The following is a 22,895-nucleotide window of genomic DNA, read 5'->3' on the forward strand; positions in this document are numbered from 1 at the left end:
AAGCAACGTCAGCACAATAACTTTTAGTTCGGGAGCTTCATGAAATGGGTTTCCATGGCCGAGCAGCCCCATACAAGCCTAAGATCACCATGTGGAATGCCAAGCGTCTGCTGGAGTGGTGTAAAGCTCACTGCCATTGGACTCTGGAGCAGTGGAAACGTGTTCTCTGGAGTGATGAATCTGGAAACGTGTTCTCTGGAGTGATGAATCACGCTTCACCATCTGGCAGTCCAACGGACTAATCCGGGTTTGGTAGATGCCCGGAGAATACTACCTGCCCCAATGCATAGTGCCAAATGTAAAGTTTGGTGGGGGAAGAATAATGGTCTGGGGTTTTTCATGGTTTGGGTTAGGCCCCTTAGTTCCAGTGAAGGGAAATCTTAATGCTACAGCATTACATTCTAGACAATTCTGTTCTTCCAACTTTGTGGCAACAGTTTGGGGAAGGCCCTTTCCTGTTTCAGCATGACAATACCCCCGTGCACAAAGCGAGGTCCATACAGAAAAGGTTTGTCGAGATCGGTGTGGAAGAACTTGACTGGCCTGCACAGAACCCTGACCTCAACCCCATCGTACACCTTTGGGATGAATTAGAATGCCGACAGTGAGCCAGGCCTAAACGCCCAACATCAGTGCTCTCACTAATGTTCTTGTGGCTGAATGGAAGCAAGTCCCTGCAGTAATGTACCAACATATAGTGGAAAGCCTTCCCAGAAGAGTGGAGGCTGTTATAGCAGCAAAGAGGGGACCAACTCCATATTAATGCCCATGACTTTGGAATGAGATGTTCGACTATACTGTTGGCCATGTAGTTTATCTGATAATGTGCCAATTTAGGCAGGTAAGCACAGTGCTCCATCCACGAGCAGTAACTAGAGGTTTTACAACAAGCATCGCAGGACACTGCATTTGCCTCGATCGTCAGAAGTTGGAAAAGTGGGAATGGGTTGTCTCGTCATTGAACGCCATTTTGCCTCATGGTTTTGATATCTGTTCATCATTAACCATTACACCTCATGGCACAACAAGCTGCTTAATGCTATTATAGTAATGCTACAAGTATACTTGTCTTTCTTTAAACATGCATACAACATTGTGTATAAGAATCATAAAGTGTAAAAAAAATATATATATATATATATATATAGAATAGGGTGCCATTTGGATATAGAGAATAGGGTGCCATTCAGATATAGAGAATAGGGTGCCATTCAGATATAGAGAATAGGGTGCCATTTGGATATAGAGAATAGGGTGCCATTTGGATATAGAGAATAGGGTGCCATTCAGATATAGAGAATAGGGTGCCATTTGGATATAGAGAATAGGGTGCCATTCAGATAGAGAATAGGGTGCCATTTAGATATAGAGAATAGGGTGCCATTCAGATAGAGAATAGGGTGCCATTCAGATAGAGAATAGGGTGCCATTTAGATATAGAGAATAGGGTGCCATTCAGATAGAGAATAGGGTGCCATTTAGATATAGAATAGGGTGCCATTTAGATATAGAGAATAGGGTGCCATTCAGATAGAGAATAGGGTGCCATTTAGATATAGAGAATAGGGTGTCATTTAGATATAGAATAGGGTGCCATTTAGATATAGAGAATAGGGTGCCATTCAGATAGAGAATAGGGTGCCATTTAGATATAGAGAATAGGGTGCCATTCAGATAGAGAATAGGGTGCCATTCAGATAGAGAATAGGGTGCCATTTAGATATAGAGAATAGGGTGCCATTTAGATAGAGAATAGGGTGCCATTTAGATATAGAGAATAGGGTGCCATTCAGATAGAGAATAGGGTGCCATTCAGATAGAGAATAGGGTGCCATTTAGATATAGAGAATAGGGTGCCATTCAGATAGAGAATAGGGTGCCATTTAGATATAGAATAGGGTGCCATTTAGATATAGAGAATAGGGTGCCATTCAGATAGAGAATAGGGTGCCATTTAGATATAGAGAATAGGGTGCCATTCAGATAGAGAATAGGGTGCCATTTAGATATAGAGAATAGGGTGCCATTCAGATAGAGAATAGGGTGCCATTTGAATATAGAGAATAGGGTGCCATTTAGATATATAGAGTAGTTTATGTGTCGGGGGGCTAGGGTCAGTTTGTTATATCTGGAGTACTTCTCCTGTCCTATTCGGTGTCCTGTGTGAATCTAAGTGTGCATTCTCTAATTCTCTCCTTCTCTCTTTCTTTCTCTCTCTCGGAGGACCTGAGCCCTAGGACCATGCCCCAGGACTACCTGACATGATGACTCCTTGCTGTCCCCAGTCCACCTGGCCGTGCTGCTGCTCCAGTTTCAACTGTTCTGCCTTATTATTATTCGACCATGCTGGTCATTTATGAACATTTGAACATCTTGGCCATGTTCTGTTAAAATCTCCACCCGGCACAGCCAGAAGAGGACTGGCCACCCCACATAGCCTGGTTCCTCTCTAGGTTTCTTCCTAGGTATTGGTTTTTCCTAGCCACCGTGCTTCTACACCTGCATTGCTTGCTGTTTGGGGTTTTAGGCTGGGTTTCTGTACAGCACTTTGAGATATCAGCTGATGTACGAAGGGCTATATAAATAAATTTGATTTGATATAGAGAATAGGGTGCCATTCAGATAGAGAATAGGGTGCCATTTGGATATAGAGAATAGGGTGCCATTCAGATATAGAGAATAGGGTGCCATTTGGATATAGAGAATAGGGTGCCATTCAGATAGAGAATAGGTTGCAATTTGGATATAGAGAACAGGGTGCCATTCAGATATAGAGAATAGGGTGTCATTTAGATATATAGAATAGGGTGTCATTTGGATATATAGAATAGGGTGCCATTTAGATATAGAGAATAGGGTGCCATTTGGATATAGAGAATAGGGTGCCATTTGGATATATAGAATAGGGTGCCATTTGGGACATGCACAAGAACTGCTAGGCTTAGGTAAGGTGTTTGCTGGGAGGTCTCTCTCTCCCTCCTCCTCCTCCTCCACCGACTCTTCCTCATAGGGAAGTAGGGAGGTTGGTCGGGTGATATCTGTGAGTTTGTGTGTTCGAGTAGCATCAGGAACAACTGTAGCATTTGATCTAGCCCTTCCCCCAACCCTTATTCTAAACTTAACCCATTTCACGTATCCTACGTAAATTCACCTAACCTTTGTCGTTAGTTCCCCTAACTGCCAATGTGAATTATTCTCGTAATTCTCCTTTGCTGTTACTCAGCAACAAGCAACCTGGTCTCAGATAAAGACGTGCAATACTATGTGTCCTCCAAGATGTAGGATATGTTACATCATCTAATTCACGACCGGGTAAGATGTATGATACTGTACGTCCTCTAATTCTATGATCTTGTATGACCACTATTACTTTCACAATATAACCTAACGTAATGTAAAATATTGCAAAAAATGGAGTGGCACAGAATTACGTACAGAATAATACGGATTTCCCTGAGACCACATTGCCCACCCACCTCTCTCTCTCCTTCAGTCTCTCTCTCTCCCAATGTCTTTCTTTCTCATGAACATAACTCAGAGGAAAAGCAGAGAGCAGCACCAAAACCATCACAGCAGCTGTTAGCACTAGCTAATGATCCCTCATTAGGCTACATCACAGCTCCTCTGTACTGTTAATTCCACAGCCAGCCCACTCCAGCATAAACACCTAGTCTCTCCTTATTACTGTGCAGTCCGTATTATGGCTTTGGGATACTGTTAGAGAACCATGTTAGTGAAGACAAATGACCTGTCTGTTTATAAAAGATATCACAGGTACAGAAACTACAGTAGTTCAATGACAACCACCAGGGAGGATAGGAAAATCAGCCAGACCCACCCCAGGCCAGCAGTAGCCCGAATTCTACAAAATATATACACTACATGACCAAAGGTATGTGGACATCTGCTCATTGAACATCTTATTCCAAAATCATAGTCATTAATATGGAGTTGGTCCCCCATTTGCTGCTATAACAGCCTCTACTCTACTGGGGAGGCTTTCCACTAGACTAGATGTTGGATCATTGCTGCGGGGACTTACTTCCATTCAGCCACAAGAGCATTAGTCAAGCCAGTCAAGTTCTTCCACACCGATCTTGACAAACTATTTCTGTATGGACCTCACTTCATGCACGGGGTCATTGTCATGCTGAAACACAAAAGGGCTGTCCTCAAACTGTTGCCACAAAGTTGGAAGCACAGAATCATCTCAAATGTAATTGTATGCTGTAGCGTTCAGATTTCCCTTCACTGGAACTAAGGGGCATAGCCTGAATCATGGAAAACAGCTCCAGATCCTTATTCATCCTCCACCAAACTTTACAGTTGGCACTATGCATTCGGGCAGGCAGCGTTCTCCTGGCATCCAACAAACTCAGATTCGTCCATCGGACTGCCAGATGGTGAAGCGTGATTCATCACTCCAGAGTTCTCGTTTCCACTGCTCCAGAGTCCAATGGCGGTAGATTTACACCATTCTGGCCGATGCTTGGCATTGCGCATGGTGATCTTAGGCTTGTGTACGGCTGCTCGGCCAAGGAAACCCATTTCATGAAGCGCCCAACAAACAGTTATTGTGCTGACGATGCTTCTAGAGTCAGTTTGGAACTCGGTAGTGAGTGTTGTAACTGAGGACAGAACATTTTTACGCGCTACTTACAGTTGCTCTTACAGTTGACTGGGGGCAGCTCTAGCAGGACAGTAATTTGATAAACTGACTTGTTGGAAAGGTGGCATCCTATGACGGTGCCATGTTGAAAGTCACCGAGCTCTTCTACTGCCAATGTTTGTCTATAGATATTGCATTTTGGAGCTCAATACGATTATTATTACAATTATTGTATCGCCTTTTTCTCCCCAATTTTGATCTGGTGTCATCACCGCATCTCCCCAACGGGCTCGGGAGGCAAAGGTCGAGTCATGCGTCCTCCAAAACATGACCCGCCAAACCGCACTTCTTAACACCCACCCGCTTACCCAGAGGTCAGCCTGCAGGCGCCTGGCCCACCACAAGGAGTCGCTAGAGCGCGATGAGCCAAGTAAAGCCCCCCCGGCCAAACCCTCCCCTAACCCGGACAACGCTGGGCCAATTGTGCGCCACCCTATGGGACTCACGGTCACGGCCAGTTGTGATACAGCCCGGGATTGAATCTGGGTCTGTAGTGACACCTCTAGCACTGCGAAGCAGTGTCTTAGACCATTGCGCCACTCGGGAGGCCCTTATATGCTCAATTTTCATACACCTGTCAGCAACGGGTGAGGCTGAAATAGCCGACTCCCCTAATTTGAAGGGGCGTCCACATACTTTTGTATATATAGTGTATATGCCCAGTGGGACTAAAGGCTTAGCTGGGGAGATTTCAAATGATTTCATAAATTCCTGGAGTGGAGTGACTCACTCTGTATTCCTTGCCGAGGCCTCAATAAAAAAATAGAATGGGTGGATATGCAAATGAGCTGCTAGAGAATAAGGAGAGGGATTCCCACCAGCCGAGGGTGAAAGAAAGAGAGTCCCCCCCCGTCACACTCCTCTGAATGGACTCTTTCTTCTGCCTCACACACACATCACTGGCTGAGGTAGGAGGGAGGCCGGTCAACGGCAAAGGTAACTAGGGTCGCGTACCAAATTGCACCCTATTCTCTAAATAGTGTCCTACTTTTGACCAGAGCTCTATGGGCCCTGGCGAAAAAAATTGTCCTTGGTCCCTGGTCAAACGTAGGGTACTATATAGGGAATAGGGTGCCATTTGGGACACACATTGAGGCTTTTCTCTCTGGGCCTTCTTTCCCTCGGAAGCCTGGGCACACAATAACCTAAGCATCAGCCTTCACCAGACCCAGTAGAGCACCTAGCCTATACGCTGTTGCTTAATGTTATTCATTTGACTGAATCAAGCTGGTGTGAGAGAGAAGAAAAACAGGTTATTTCTGGAATTAAGTTCCTCAAACAATAACATGGTGTACTCTGGAAGCCTTAAAGAGAATGGTCTAACACTCTCATTCACATTTAGTCAGTTACATACATTTTCATATTGTTTTGTATTGGTCCCCCGTGGGAAACGAACCCACAACTGGTCCCCCGTGGGAAACGAACCCACAACTGGTCCCCCGTGGGAAACGAACCCACAACTGGTCCCCCGTGGGAAACGAACCCACAACTGGTCCCCCGTGGGAAACGAACCCACAACTGGTCCCCCGTGGGAAACGAACCCAAAACTGGTCCCCCGTGGGAAAAGAACCCACAACTGGTCCCCCGTGGGAAACGAACCCACAACTGGTCCCCCGTGGGAAACGAACCCACAACTGGTCCCCCGTGGGAAACGAACCCACAACTGGTCCCCCGTGGGAAACGAACCCACAACTGGTCCCCCGTGGGAAACGAACCCACAACTGGTCCCCCGTGGGAAACGAACCCACAACTGGTCCCCCGTGGGAAACGAACCCACAACTGGTCCCCCGTGGGAAACGAACCCACAACTGGTCCCCCGTGGGAAACGAACCCACAACTGGTCCCCCGTGGGAAACGAACCCACAACTGGTCCCCCGTGAGAAACGAACCCACAACTGGTCCCCCGTGGGAAACGAACCCACAACTGGTCCCCCGTGGGAAACGAACCCACAACTGGTCCCCCGTGGGAAACGAACCCACAACTGGTCCCCCGTGGGAAACGAACCCACAACTGGTCCCCCGTGGGAAACGAACCCACAACTGGTCCCCCGTAGGAAACGAACCCACAACTGGTCCCCCGTGGGAAACGAACACACAACTGGTCCCCCGTGGGAAACGAACCCACAACCCTGGCATTGCAAGCGCAAAGCTGTACCAACCCGAGATACACTCCAACTGTAAGGACTGCCTCAGAGTTATGATTAGCCTACGGTTTGACATCATAAAGGCCTATAACTATGATAGGACATAGCGTGGGCTAACTGATATTATAAACTGGGTGGTTCAAGCCCTGAATGCTGATTGGCTGGCAGCCGTAGTATATCAGATCGTATACCATGGGTATGACAAAACATGTATTTTTACTGCACTAATTACGTTGGTAACTAGTTTATAATAGTAATAAGGCAACTTTTGTGGTATAATGGCCATATACCAAACCCACCCTGGCATTGTTGCTTAATTACACCTTGATGAGGTATTTTTCAGAGTGTTGAGAAATACCTCTGTTTTATACCTGGTTCCTATTCACTAGGAACGAAACAGAAGCAACTGTCCGAAACAAGCAGCGACTACCTGAACTTGTCCAATAAGAATCGCTTTTTTTTCTTCATTTTCCGTCGCAAAATGTTTTTGTTACAGTGTGCACTAATGAATACAACCCTGCAGTTCAGTATTTTCTATCACTTGATGTAGGATAGGTTTACACAAGTATAAATGCATTATAATACATAGCCTACTTCATCTGAATAGATAAGCCATTTCTCACAAACAGGGAGGTGATGGGCGCTATCTGGCTATGTCATTTCATTACAACACAATAGACTTACAGGGACCATGTGCTTTAGCCTTGCAGGCAGCATCACATGAATTAAATCTGAACAAGAGGAGGCCATGTTGTTATGCAAAGCCCAGAGGAAAAGAGACGTTTCCACCTTTCTAAACACACACACACACACACACACACACATTAGTCACAGCAGCCCCTCCCCCCAGTCTCAATGCACCTCCCCCTCTTCCATAAAAGGGGAGAGATGGAGTTCAGGCAAAAGACATCGGTTTTGTCTAGAATGGATAGATACAGATTTTGTCAAATTTGACTTTTCGGTGCAGGTTTAGGAGAAATGACGCAGCAGGTTAGGAGAATTAATGTAGCAGGTTAGGACAATTCATGTAACAGATTTAGGCTAAGGATAATTTGACAAAAGCTGTATACTATCTAGACATGCCAAAGGACATCCTGAGTCCTTTGTCACTCCTCAGGACCCTTTCAGTAAAGGGACATGGACACAGTGCCTCGGGCTCTTAGAAGAAGCCTCTGAGAATGAGGGGAAAGTGACATTTTATGTGACACTGTGGTCACAGGTCAATCAACACAGTCAGGGCTGTTGTGGCCACTGCTACCGAACATGTGAATTAGAACCTTCCGTAAATGTACGTCATGTAGCAGACGCTCTTATTCAGAGCGACTTACAGGAGCAATTCGTTTTAAGTGCCTTGCTCAAGGGCACATCGGCACACCAGCAACCTTTCAGTTACCTGCCATCCTAAATCTACTAGAACCATTTAGCCAGTAGGCACATCAAAGTCACAGTAGAACGGCTTTCATTTCATATTCAAAATATACTGTTAAATAATGAATATCTAGACATTGTTTTCGTCTCCACCACTCCCTATCAGAAACGGTAACAACCATGCCTTTGAGGGTCTGACTTCGCTCACTTCAACCATGGATTTGGCTCATCTTTAATCAGGTCAAACAGTCCCAAATGGATCCCTATTCCCTATATGGTGCACTACTTTTGACCAGAGCCTTATGGGGTAGTATAGTAGGGCACTATATAGGGAATAGGGTGCCATTTGGGACATAGTGGTGAGTATGACTGAAATCCTAAGCAGCTAAGGGGCTGTGTTTATACTGTGAGGTATGTTAATACGAGCACACATTCCTATACCCAAATTGCAGTGTTAAATTACAGCCTCTGCAGAGAGAGTGAGAGAGGAAATATTATCTATTTCACTTGCTTTAGCAATGTAAACATATCCTTCCCATGCCAATAAAGCCCTTTGAATTGAATTGAGAGAGGGGGGGAGAGAGAGAGAGAGAGATCAAGAGAAAACAAAAAGATAATTACTTGATACATTGGAAAGAATCAACAAAAAAACTGAGCAAACTAGAATTTTATTTGGCTCGAAACACAGTGGCAGAATACCTGACCACTGTGACTGACCCAAAATTAAGGAAAGCTTTGACTATGTACAGATTCAGTGAGCATAGCCTTGCAATTGAGAAAGGCCGCCGTAGGCAGACCTGGCTCTCAAGAGAAGACAACCTATGTGCACTCTGCCCACCAAATTAGGTGGAAACTGAGCTGCATTTCCTAACCTCCTGCCAAATGTATGACCACATTAGAGACACATATTTCCCTCAGATTAAACAGACGCACAAAGAATTTGAAAACAAATCCAATTTTGATAAACTCCGATATCTATTAGATTAAATACCACAGTGTGCCATCACAGCAGCAAGATTTGTGACCTGTTGCCACAAGAAAAGGGCAACCATTGTAAATACAACCTATATTTATGTTTATTTATTTTTCACTTGTTTTTACGTTAACTATTTAAACATCGTTACAACACTGTATATATACATAATATGACATTTGAAATGTCTTTATTCTTTTGGAACTTCTGTGAGTGTAATGTTTACTGTTCATTTTTATTGTTTATTTCACTTTAGTTTATTATCTACTTTACTTGCTTTGGCAATGTTAACATGTGTTTTCTATGCCAATAAAGCCCTTAAATTGAAATGAGAGAGAGAATGACAGAGAGAGACAGAGAGAGACAGAGAGACAGAGAGGAGGAGGTTGATGGATGACGGAGGTGTGACAAAACCAGTGCTTAAGGATGACCAACACCTGCCTAACCAGGCCAGGACACAAGTTCAGTTTGTATTGTAATTATTTAGTTTTTTATCCTCTTATATCTGTTGTCTGGTAAATATTTCCATTTTTATTTTCATTGTTTTTATTTGTTTTCTCCCTGTGCAGCACATTGTGTTGCATTCCATTTCTGAAATGTGCTGTCTTAATAAAGCTTGATTTCATTTGACTTTAGACCAGAGCACTATGGGTGCCCCGGTCAAAAGTAGTGCACTACACAGGGAATAGGGTGCCATTTGGGGCATAACCCAGACCTTCATCTGTCAAGGCAGGGCACTGTGAGCACCCTTGATTCCGCTCAACTGTCACTCAGCAGGAGGTCTTGCTCACACACTCACACACACAAATGCACACACACACTTAATAACTTGTAAAAACATCCAAAAATCTGAAGTAGGCTATGATACCATAATTGGCTACAAGATGGAAATAGCAGCGTCAAGGACCCGAGAAGAAACAGCATCAAGGTGAAAACATCACCCCATGTAGGGAGGAGAGACACCACGTGACACCCTGCCCGCTCTAGCATCTTATGATTTGCTACTGGGAGGGAGTGCTTCGTGAAATAACACCGTTCTTTCCGTTATTACTCATCAATAATGTAAACCTATCACAACAGTCAAATATGTAATTCATTATTTCAGATGTAACGCAGATTATGATTAAAAGCGAGTTCATGTGTTTTTATTTTTACAATAACAAAATTATAGAATTACAAAAAATTGACAAAGGGGAGTTAAACATAAGGTTTAGGCTAAAATAAAATGCCATGAATGAGCAAGTTCTGGAAACAAACCTGAGGGCAGAGGTGAAAATAAGGGAAATGAGCGAAAGCACCTTTGCCATCTTGATGTGTACCGTTATTCAGAGAGAAGCGGATCTGTGCCTGTTAGAAATAACACTAAATCATATACTTTGCCATCATAAACAATACGTGATCAAATTAATTGAATATGCCGGATGTACATTAAAACAATAATATCGACCGAAGTATATAATTCGAGGCACCTTCATAGGTGTTGCATCACCTTGCATACCTGTCCCGTCTCATAACCTAAAAAGCAGCAGCCCCGCCTTCACTGCAGTAACTGTACACACCGCCATTCCATTCTATCGACCCACTCGGAAATTGCATAACAATATAATTGAAAACAACAGATGGAAAACATTTAGCTGGTGCTGCCTGTTTCACAGAGCCTATTGCTACTTATTCGCCTACTGAAAATAGCGGAGTCATTCGCATTCGCAACCACCTTATGCATCACTTTCATTTTCCGGCACAACCTATTATTTCTTGCCTGCCCGCACCGTGACACACACAGGGCGGTAGGCTACACCAGAGGACACTAAACATCACTCGTTTCGACAAAAGAAAAATAACGGAACAAAAAAACAAAAACATCATAACACATTGGTCAAATCCAGCGACAGCAAAACCAACGAACATTGAGAAACAAGCTTCTGACGCTGACACATCCATGCACGGGTAAACTATAAACCAAACCATTTTTTTTATACCTGCACAAGTTGCCATTTGCTGCAGCGTTTTGGAGTCTTTTCCGCGTCTGCTCTAGAATAAATATAGGTTTAAAATAAACAAACACGTCCCCGCAATCTGTGTAAATAATACTGTATAGATAAGCACCACAGGTATGTTTTTATAGGAGGACATGTGCGAGCCCCGTTTTCCCTGTTCAGGTGTACATGTTCACGGCTCCTGCCTGCGCACGGCGCTCAACTCTGTGTGTCACAGCTTGTGTCGTCAGCGGCCACATAAAAAGGTGCTTTCCGTTTCCAGCCCCTCATCTCACCACTCATATAACGGTATTTACCTAAAATAAGATTTTATTGGCTGGTAGGTTGAGTGAAAGTGAGGAAGATAGGTAGAACACAGGTAGAACACAGGTAATAGGTTATCCAATGAGAGGAAGCTACTCTTTTCTGATAAAATTTAAAGTCAAATCCAAGTTACAATAATCTGCAGACAAACTTCATAAATCAAGTGATTGATTATGCTACCTCGGAAATATAAATAGCTGTTCTGGGTTATTGTAGCTATAATGTTGTGTATTTCCTATAGGTGTTTTGTGTATTTAGCAAACTGAGAATCATTATCCTCTTTATGTTCCTGTAGCGCAATTGAACTATATTCTTCACAACCAAATAAAATAAAATAAAAAATGTCCTTGCTGTCGCATGTAAAGTTGGAGCTAAAACAGAGTGTCAAGGCAGCTGGCGCTGCTGCTGCTGCATAGCTAGGTTCCTTTTAGAGACTGCAGCAGTTGCTCACACACATAGGACAACTGTATGACGACCATTTCTTTCCTGCAGCATAACAGGTAAACTACTATCTTCCACAAATGAAAATCATCACAAGTTATTCAACAAGCTCTATTTTGAGGACTAAAACATATCCCCTACCATGCCCAAAACAATGTTATGCTACCCCCAAAAAAGCATGCCACGAGATGCCTGAGTGTAATATATTAAAATCTAAGTTGACAAAGTGGCTAAATAAAACAACAATTTGTACAACACAACTCTTACCTTTAAGCAAACCACGCGACAAACAATGCATTCAAACAAGTGTTGCGGGCAGCTAACCGGAGGGGTTGTTATCCAAAACAACTCAACACAATCCCGAATAAAATATGTAGCTATTTATTTTAGATAATAATATAATGCAAGTCGAGAATGACATGCAATCAGTGACTCTACAAATGCACATTGCTGAATATTCCATCACACTCAAATAACTCTGCTATCCGGTAGTAAAAACAAGACCAACTATTAGCTATTATCGTTATCTACTCGTTATTTTTCAGCACAAAATATCAGGTGGCTCAGCTTAACTGAACTGCATGGCTGGGGGCAGCACGTTAGCAAGCTAGCCTGTTTAGCCGAGAAGTTTTTGTTGAGCAAAAAAGGTAGCAAACGTAATGATTTATTTGAACAAATATAACACATTGCAGCTTGTGTATTGGAAAAACAAGGAGAAAAGTTAACCTCCAGTCCACGGGATGAGAGGCGAGTATAACGGTACGCTCGAGCAACGCGCCACTAGGCGGAGAGAGAAGCGAGACAGGTATAACGGTACACAGCACACTGGAATATAGGCTACTTACTACTTTCCAGCACTTGAAGTCCCTAAAACGTTGTTCAGAAAAGTCCCAAAGTCAACGAACAGAGTTAAATGAACACAAAAGTACGTAGTCCGTTTCACTGAATCGTTTCCCGTTGGTTTTACGGAGTTTGACTTACCGTTATTCCTCCTCGGGTTCGCCTGTTTTCTGCGCTTACACCTGGGGCCATCCGCCATGATCCTTTCGCTGTGTCTGAATGCTGCCCGAGCGAGTCAGCCCCCCTCCCTCCCGTACCCCTCCTCTCTCCACTCTACCTCCCTCCCTGAGCTGCACCTGGTTTACGACACTCTGCTTTACGACATCACCTTCTCCACCGCTATCACCTCAGCGCGTTGTCATTCCCCCTACTGGCAACACGTGAGTCCATCCCGACCTTTTTTGATTACGCCGGACAGTAGCGTGTTTGCGTCTGTTGCCGAACATATAGGATGCATGGTCAAATATATATGGCAAGTTGTTTTGATAACAGGTAACATTTTGACAGGTAATAGACAGTCCATTACTAGGCTGCCTGCTACTATTATGAAGTTCACATTTGGAAAGGAGAAGCTCCTTCATGCGACAGGCAACCGTTCACGTGACAGAGCATTAACCTCTTAAAAGCCGGACTGTTGCTGCTGCACACGTAGGCTACTCTATAACAGTTTTGTAAAAACACAAACACACACACAATTTTTTTTTTGCACTGACTCTATGCACACACACAGACTCTATCCACACACTAACACATACTTACAGTGACACCCCAATACCCACACTCAGAGGCATCGTGCACACCAGAAAACAGGATGCACAAAGTACATGAGGATGGCTGGGAGGTAGAAGTTGGAGAATTTAGCATTTTGTAAATACCTAAAACAGCTTTCTCTTGTAATTTAGAGCCAGAATCATTATGCTTAAAGGTGCAATATGCAGAAATTGCTCTTCCATTTCCTGGTTGTTAAACAAATAGTTTCGCCTAATTTCATTTCATGTGACAAAACATGCAATGTACAGTGTAGAACTAATGTCGTTGTACCATCTAAACCACTATAAAATATATTTTCAATTACTAAAAAGATTGCATTTTCAGCTGTTTGAAGCTACACGTGCCTCTTATGGGCATGACACACTACATACGCCCACACACAAAACACGCACATGCATACTGACGCCACTGACACACTTTCACACTCACCAAATATGCTACTGTCTATTATCTATTCTGTTGCCTAGTCACTTTACCCCTACCTACAGTTGAAGTTGGAAGTTTACATGCACCTTAGCCATATAAATTTAAACTCCGTTTTTAGGATCACCATTTTATTTTAAGAATGTGAAATGTCAGAATAATAGTAGAAAGAATGATTTATTTCAGCTTTTATTTATTTCATACCATTCCCAGTGGGTCAGAAGTTTACATACACACAATTTGTATTTGGTAGCATTGCCTTTAAATTGTTTAATTTGGGACAAAAGTTTTGGGTAGCCTTCCACAAGCTTCCCACAATAAATTAGGTGAATTCTGGCCCATTCCTCCTGACAGAGCTGGTGTAACTGAGTCAGGTTTGTAGGCCTCCTTGCTCATGTAACCGATGTGAAATGGCTAGCTAGTGAGCGGTGGTGTGCGCTAATAGCGTTTCAATCGGTGACGTCACTCGCTCTGAGACCTTGAAGTAGTGGTTCCCCTTGCTCTGCAAGGGCTGCGGCTTTTGTGGAGCGATGTGTAACGATGCTTTGTCAGTTGTCTATGTGTGCAGAGGGTCTCTGGTTCGAGCCCGGCGAGGGGACGGACGACCGTTATACTGTTACACTCACACATGCTTTTTCAGTTTTGCTCACAGATTTCTATAGGATTGAGGTCAGGGCATTGTGATGGCCACTCCAATACCTTGACTTCTTGTCCTTACTTTGGAAGTATGCTTGGGGTCATTGTCCATTTGGAAGACCCATTTGCGACCAAGCTTTAACTTCCTGACTGATGTCTTGAGATGTTTCTTCAATATATCCACATAATTTCCCTTCCTCATGATGCCATATATTTTGTGAAGTGCACCAGTCCCTCCTGCAGCAAAGCACCCCCACAACATGATGCTGCCACCTGTGTTTCACGGTTGGGATGGTGTTCTTCGGCTTGCACGCCTCACCCTTTTTCCTCCAAACATAATGATGGTCATTATGGCCAAACAGTTCTATTTTTGTTTCATCAGACCAGAGGACATTTCTCCAAAAAGTACGTTCTTTGTGCAGTTGCAAACAGTAGTCTAGATTTTTTATGGCGGTTTTGGAGCAGTGGCTTCTTCCTTGCTTAGCGGCCTTTCAGGTTATGTCGATATAAGACTCGTTTTACTGTGGATATAGATACTTTTGTACCTTTTTCCTCCAGCATCATCACAAGGTCCTTTGCTGTTGTTCTGGGATTGATTTGCACTTTTCGCACCAAAGTATGTTCATCTCTACAGAACGTGTCTCTTTCCTGAGCTGTATGACGGCTGAGTGGTCCCATGGTGTTTATACTTGCGTACTATTGTTTGTACAGATGAATGTGGTACCTTCAGGTGTTTGGAAATTGCTCCCAAGGATGAACCAGACTTGTGGAGGTCTACAATTTTTTTTTTGTCTTGGCTGAGGTCTTGGCTGATTTCTTTTGATTTTCCCATGATGTCAAGCAAAGAGGCACTGAGTTTGAAGGTAGGCCTTGAAATAGATCCACAGGTACACCTCCAATTGACTCAAATTATGTCAATTAGCCTTGACATCATTTTCTGGAATTTTCCAAGTGGTTTAAAGGCACAGTCAACTTAGTGTATGTAAACTTCTGACCCACTGGAATTGTGATACAGTGAATTATAAGTGAAATAATCTGTCTGTAAACAATTGTTGGAAAAAATGACTTGTGTCATGCACAAAGTAGATGTCCTAACCGGTTTGCCAAAACTATAGTTTGTTAACAAGACATTTGTGGAGTGGTTGAAAAACTAGTTTTAATGACTCCAACCTAAGTGTATGTAAACTTTCGACTTCAACTGTATGTGTACGTTCTCTCTTAGAAAAAAATGTGCTATCTAGAACCAAAAAGGGTTCTTCGGCTGTCCTCATAGGATAACCCTTTGAAGAACACCCTTTTGGTTCCAGTTAGAACCATTTTGTGTTAATTGTAGAACCCTTTCCACAGAGGGTTTTACATGGAACTAAATAGAGTTCTACCTGGGACCAAAAAGGGTTCTCCTATGGGGAGAGCCACAGAACCTTTTGGAACCCTTTTTTCTAAGAGTGTAGCTACCTCAATTACACTGTACCTTGTACGCACATTGAGTCTGTACTGGTGCTCCCTGTATATATCGTCTCACAATTATTTCTTCATTTTTTAAAATCTTTAACTCTGCGTTGTTTGTGGGCAACAGGTAGTGTTGGTCCAGTAACCGAAAGGTCTGTGTTTTGAGAAAAATCTGCCGATGTGCCCTTGAGCAAGGTACTTAGATCGATTTGTTCCTGTATGTCGTTCTGGATAAGACCGTCTGCTAAATGACTAAAATGTAAAATGTTGAAAAAGGACCGTAAGTAAAGCATTTCAGTGTTAGTCTACACCTGTTGTTTACGATGCACGTGACATATACTATTTTATTTTGTTTGACACACCCACATACACAGTTTAGTAGCTAATACATTTGTAGGCAATATGATGTTATAGAGAAATAATTATGATGATTCAATTGATAACAACAATTCTGAAAAGTATGATTGCCTAATTATAATGATGATAACACAATGATTACTATGAATATAAATAATATGGTAGGCCTTGCAATGTATTATTATGTGATTTAGTTTGACACAGACAGCACTTTTAGGCCTTTGTCATTGGCTTGTGTTTTTACTTCCAGTGGAAGTGAGCCAGCAGGACGTTATGTGATACGTGGACATTCATGGGTTGAGTCTGCTTGCATTCCCAATGGCACCCTATTCCCTATAGTGGTCTTTTGACTAGGGCCTCATAGACCTCTGGTCAAAAGTATTGCACTAGATAGGGAATAGGGTGCCATTGGGGACTCATACTCTGAGATGTGACACTGTACACAGAGAATAGACCCGATTTTCTCACTGAGCAGGGAAACCTGACGTCTGCAGGATTCCTCTCTTTATAAACGTTTCCTTTTCCCCTCCCTCTTCATCTATCCACGTTCAGACTGTTATCACTGTATCACATGCCTCGCATAACATTTAACTTTATTTCACCAAGTCAATTAAGAAGGAACTCTGATTCAGGCCTACGTTCTTATGACGTCCTGAGAGAGGCAAAGAGAAGAAAGAGAGAGAGGAAAGAGAGAGAGAGGGAAGAGAGGAAAAAGAGAGAGGGAAGAGAGGAAAAAGAGAGAGGCAAGAGAGGGAAGAGAGGAAAGAGAGAGGGAAGAGAGAGAAGAAAGAGAGAGGGAAGAGAGGAAAGAGAGAGGGAAGAGAGAGAAGAAAGAGAGAGGGAAGAGAGGAAAAAGAGAGAGGGAAGAGAGGAAAGAGAGAGGGAAGAGAGGAAAGAGAGAGGGAAGAGAGGAAAGAGAGAGGGAAGAGGGAGGGAAGAGAGGAAAGAGAGAGGGAAGAGAGAGGAAAGAGAGAGGCAAAGAGAGAAAAGAGAGAGAGGGGAAAGAGAGAGAGGCAAAGAGAGAAGAGAGAGAGAGAGGAAAGAGAGGAAAGAGAGAGAGAGAGGCAAAGAGAGAAAAGAGAGAGAGGGAAGAGAGAAAGAGGCAAAGAGAGAAAAGAGAGAGAGGGGAAAGAGAGAGGGAAGAGAGAGAGGCAAAGAGAGAAAAGAGAGAGAGAGGGAAGAGAGAAAGAGAGGAAAGAGAGAGAGAGAGGCAAAGAGAGAAAAGAGGGAAAGGGAAGAGAGAGAGAGGCAAAGAGAGAAAAGAGAGAGAGGGGAAAGAGAGAGGGAAGAGAGAGAGAGGGAAGAGAGAAAGAGAGGAAAGAGAGAGAGAGAGGCAAAGAGAGAAAAGAGAGAAAGGGAAGAGAGAGAGAGCCAAAGAAAGGAAAGAGTGAGACACACATAAGAGACACACAGTCCTCTTCAAACCAGAGTACCGGAGTACAGGAGGCTAAACTCCTTTCCTCAACAGGGACAAGCAGCCATATGACAGGTCGTTACAGGTCACAAGAGCAGCTTCCAGACTGCAGGCCCATCAAGCTATTCTTGTACCTGACGACTATCAGGTTTCCCACTGAGCCTGAACTTGCTGTATGTCTCCCATGCCTTTCCAAAGTCAGCTAGTCTGTTTAGTGGTCATCGTGCCCCAAGTCTGTTTAGTGGTCATCGTGCCCTTAGTCTGTTTAGTTTTCCTTAGACAGGCCAATGTCAGTTTTAGTGCAGGGCCAGAAATAGACCTTTTCCAGAATGCTTCATTCCATCTCAGTTCTTAGGGCTATATGCATTTCTATTTTGGAATGCATGTAATATTGCATTCTTCACAGCACTGAACACTGTATGACGACACACAGCAGAAAAACCCTTTTGGAACCTTTTTTTCCACTCACCCAGGACTGAACCACCCTCACCCCCAGGACTGAACCACCCTCACCCCCAGGACTGAACCACCTTCACCCCCAGGACTGAACCACCCTCACCCCCAGGACTGAACCACCCTCACCCCAGGACTGAACCACTACCACCCCCAGGACTGAACCAACCTCACACCCAGGACTGAACCACTACCACCCCCAGGACTGAACCACCCTCACCCCCAGGACTGAACCACCCTCACCCCCAGGACTGAACCACCCTCACCCCAGGACTGAACCACTACCACCCCCAGGACTGAACCACCCTCACCCCCAGGACTGAACCACCCTCACCCCCAGGACTGAACCACTACCACCCCCAGGACTGAACCACCCTCACCCCCAGGACTGAACCACCCTCACCCCCAGGACTGAACCACTACCACCCCCAGGACTGAACCACCCTCACCCCCAGGACTGAACCACCCTCACCCCCAGGACTGAACCACTCTCACCCCCAGGACTGAACCACTACCACCCCCAGGACTGAACCAACCTCACACCCAGGACTGAACCACTACCACCCCCAGGACTGAACCACCCTCACCCCCAGGACTGAACCACCCTCACCCCCAGGACTGAACCACCCTCACCCCAGGACTGAACCACTACCACCCCCAGGACTGAACCACCCTCACACCCAGGACTGAACCACCCTCACACCCAGGACTGAACCACCCTCACCCCAGGACTGAACCACCCTCACCCCCAGGACTGAACCACCCTCACACCCAGGACTGAACCACTACCACCCCCAGGACTGAACCATCCTCACCAGGAGACAATCTCTGGAGGTATCTTGCATGAAAACATTTATGTTCAACCAACAGGTACCCAATGTAACCCAAGTGCTAGCTTACATCACCCAAAATATAAAATATGATGACAATCTGAACTACAAGGGGAGGAAAACTAAATTGACTGAGCAGGGAGCTGTTGTCTAAATGAGAGCACATCTGTCGTGTCTGCTCCTATACTAATGTAAGCTGAGTGAAACAGCGCTCCTGAGTCTCTCTCTGTACCTGGTAACTCGTATGCTAATGTCCTGATGCAATCAAGCATGCTGACATAAGAGTTTTGTCCTCATAACCTACCTGCCAAGTTGGCTACGGTGAGACAGATGCTGCGTCCCAAATGTCACCTTATGCCCTATATAGTGTACTACATAGGGAATAGGATGCCATTTGGGACACATACGAAGTGGGTCACACAGGACCCTCACCCCAATTGATGCTGGCACATTATTAGGTATATTTTGTTACCGTAAAACTTCAATTAAACGCAGAGTCTTAAATAGCCTAAATGGACACAGCTCTGAAGCGTGAAATCAGGGGTGTGTGATAGGCAGCCTAGTCTTTCCAAGTCTGTTCTGCGATGGATTTGTTATGATAACACTTATACCGGTCATACAGTAAACATTGTGGTAGTCTTTTCAAAATTATATCTAGCAAAAGATGTGTGCATCTTAATGCAGCAAAAGATGTGTGCATTAAGGCAATAGAAGCCTGCCTCTAATAAGTGCCTGTTGAGTTCAATGATTGAAGTAAATAAACACCCAGACTATTAATTCAAGTTTTACGGTAGTTTCGTAGTCCTATCATCGTGCATCGATTGGATCAACTCACCATTTCATTGTTACAGTGCATGGTCAATAGACTGTCCTTGTGATAGATTAGTGCTGAATACATAACGGCCAGCCAGTAAGGAACACGTGGAATGATGTCCTATAGTGCGGCCCGTTAGAGAGATAATTCAACAGAGATAAATAGAGATAAAAGTAAAGACCATTTAAATACACTGTATGACATCCTCAGTGGTATGAAAAAATCTAGTTTTTGACTGCACTGGGCCTTTAATGTGCCTTTAGTTAGTAATACATCAGTCACCTGTCATGATTGAATGGCACATTGACTTTGACTTTCGTCTCGAATAATGTCAAATAAAATGACTCATTTTTCCCAGACTTAATCAGCTCCAGTGTGCAGACAAAAGCAGAACTCTGTGTTTGTGTGTGTGTGTGTGTGTGTGTGTGCGTGCGTGTGATTGTGCGTGTGTGTGCGTGCGTGTGTGTGTGTGCGTGTGTGTGTGTGCGTGTGATTGCGAGTGTGTGTGTGCGTGCGTGCATGTGTGTGTGTGTGCGTGCGTGTGTGTGTGTGTGCGTGCGTACGCGTGTGTGTGTGTGTGCGTGCGTGCGTGCGTGCGTGTGTGTGTGTGTGTGTGTGCGTGTGTGTGTGTGTATGGCAGGCACTCTACTCCACCATGCAGTGGGAATCAGGACATGAGTGAGTTCATCAGTGATGTGACCTGAATCACACACACACACACACACACACACACACACACACACACACATTGCAATGGAAGACATCAATGACATTAACTGAGACATCGACTGAGAAGAAGGGATTCATCTAGCAATACAGGGACGTACAGTCTGGTGGCTACGGTGAGACGTACAGTCTGGTGGCTACGGTGAGACGTACAGTCTGGTGGCTACGGTGAGACGTACAGTCTGGTGGCTACGGTGAGACGTACAGTCTGGTGGCTACGGACGTACAGTAGCAAAGGCACATGGGATTTTGTATGTGGTAATAAATGCAATCTGGCTTGGAATAGGACCCCTCCCTGGAAGTAATATGTACGGCCAATTGACTGCAGTGACGTTAAACTGGTTGGGAGCCTTGATGCTGCTGTTGGTCTGGGAAGGAGGTATGCATCATGCCAGTTGAGTCCCAAATAGCACACAATTCCCTATTTAGTGCACTACTTTTAACCAGGGCCCCAGCCGAAAGTAGTACACTATATAGGGAATAGGGTGCCATTTGGGATACAAGCTTAATAAGGGCACCAGCGGAACCAAATTGGTCTCTCTCTCTCTCAGTGCCTCCCTGCTCATAGAGGAAGTCAGAGTTACACTGCTTATGAAACATGCACAGCAACTGAACACCACACATCGTCAGTGTTGGCTGCTGTGGGAGAAGATTTAGTCAATAGAACTCAAGGTCTTTGCTGACATGATTTCAGATTGAAGTGATATTTAAAATAAAAAGTTAATAAGGGGTGTTTGGGAGTTGTGATTTTTAGGGGGGGGGGGGGAATGGTTATTTTGATTGTGACAACGGGATCACACTATAATGTCAGAAGTGTTTGTGTTAAAAAGGTGACCTAGTTCCAGGTTGTCCTCAGACCACGTATTTGGACCTGGAGTCAACTAGCTGACCAGTTTATCTCTTCCAACAGGTGTGCATAAACAACGCAAACATACACACACAGTGGCAGAAAACCTAATAGGTGAGTCAGTGGACAGGACCTGCTCCACATCATCACACAGCGACGTACATTACCCCCTGACCTGGGGTGTACATTACCCTCTGACCCCAGGTACAAGAAAAAAAAGATAGAAGCACGGTAAAGTAATCAATCGGACCATTCCAGGTGCTCGGACTCTCTCTCTCTGTCTCTGTCTCTCTCTCACTCTCTTGCTCTCTCTGTCTCTACCTCTCTCTGTCTCTACCTCTCTCTCTCTCTCTCTCTCTGTCTCTACCTCTCTTTCTCGCTCTCTCTCTCTCTCTGTCTCTACCTCTCTCTGTCTCTACCTCTCTCTCTCTCTGTCTCTCTCTCTCTCTCTGTCTCTACCTCTCTCTGTCTCTACCTCTCTATGTCTCTACCTCTCTCTCTCTCTCTCTCTCTCTCTCTCTCTCTACCTCTCTCTGTCTCTACCTCTCTCTCTCTCTCTCTCTCTCTCTCTCCATCTTTCCTTGCCTCTAAGTCTAAAAAAATGCTTTTTGTCAGTAGTCTTCTCTTGGTTTGGTAATGAGCCACAAATGTAAAGAAGACAGGGTGGGATGTTACTGAGCATCACTTCTTTCACACTGGGTGTGTGTGTCTGGGTGTCTGTATGTCTGTTTGTGTGTGTGTCTGGGTGTGTGTCTGTGTGTGTGTATGTCTGTGTGTGTGTGTCTGGGTGTGTGTCTGTGTGTGTGTATGTCTGTGTGTGTGTGACTGGGTGGGGTTGTGTCTGTGTGTGTGTGACTGGGTGTGGTTGTGTCTGGGTGTGTGTGACTGGGTCTGTGTTAGAGGTCGACCAATTATGATTTTCCGACGCCGATACCAATACCGATTATTGGAGGACCAAAAAAGCCGATACCGAATAATCGGACGATTTAAAAACATGTATTTGTGTCTGGGTGTGTGTGTGGAGGGCTGTAGTACTGTTCTATGGGACTGCTGCTCACCCTGTGTGTGTGTGGAGGGCTGTAGTACTGTTCTATGGGACTGCTGCTCACCCTGTGTGTGTGGAGGGCTGTAGTACTGTTCTATGGGACTGCTGCTCACCCTGTGTGTGTGTGGAGGGCTGTAGTACTGTTCTATGGGACTGCTGCTCACCCTGTGTGTGTGTGGAGGGCTGTAGTACTGTTCTATGGGACTGCTGCTCACCCTGTGTGTGTGTGGAGGGCTGTAGTACTGTTCTATGGGACTGCTGCTCACCCTGTGTGTGTGTGGAGGGCTGTAGTACTGTTCTATGGGACTGCTGCTCACCCTGTGTGTGTGTGGAGGGCTGTAGTACTGTTCTATGGGACTGCTGCTCACCCTGTGTGTGTGCGTGCGTGTGTTTGT

The sequence above is a fragment of the Oncorhynchus kisutch genome, linkage group LG30 (assembly GCF_002021735.2).
Source record: "Oncorhynchus kisutch isolate 150728-3 linkage group LG30, Okis_V2, whole genome shotgun sequence".
NCBI classification, from domain to species: domain Eukaryota; kingdom Metazoa; phylum Chordata; class Actinopteri; order Salmoniformes; family Salmonidae; genus Oncorhynchus; species Oncorhynchus kisutch.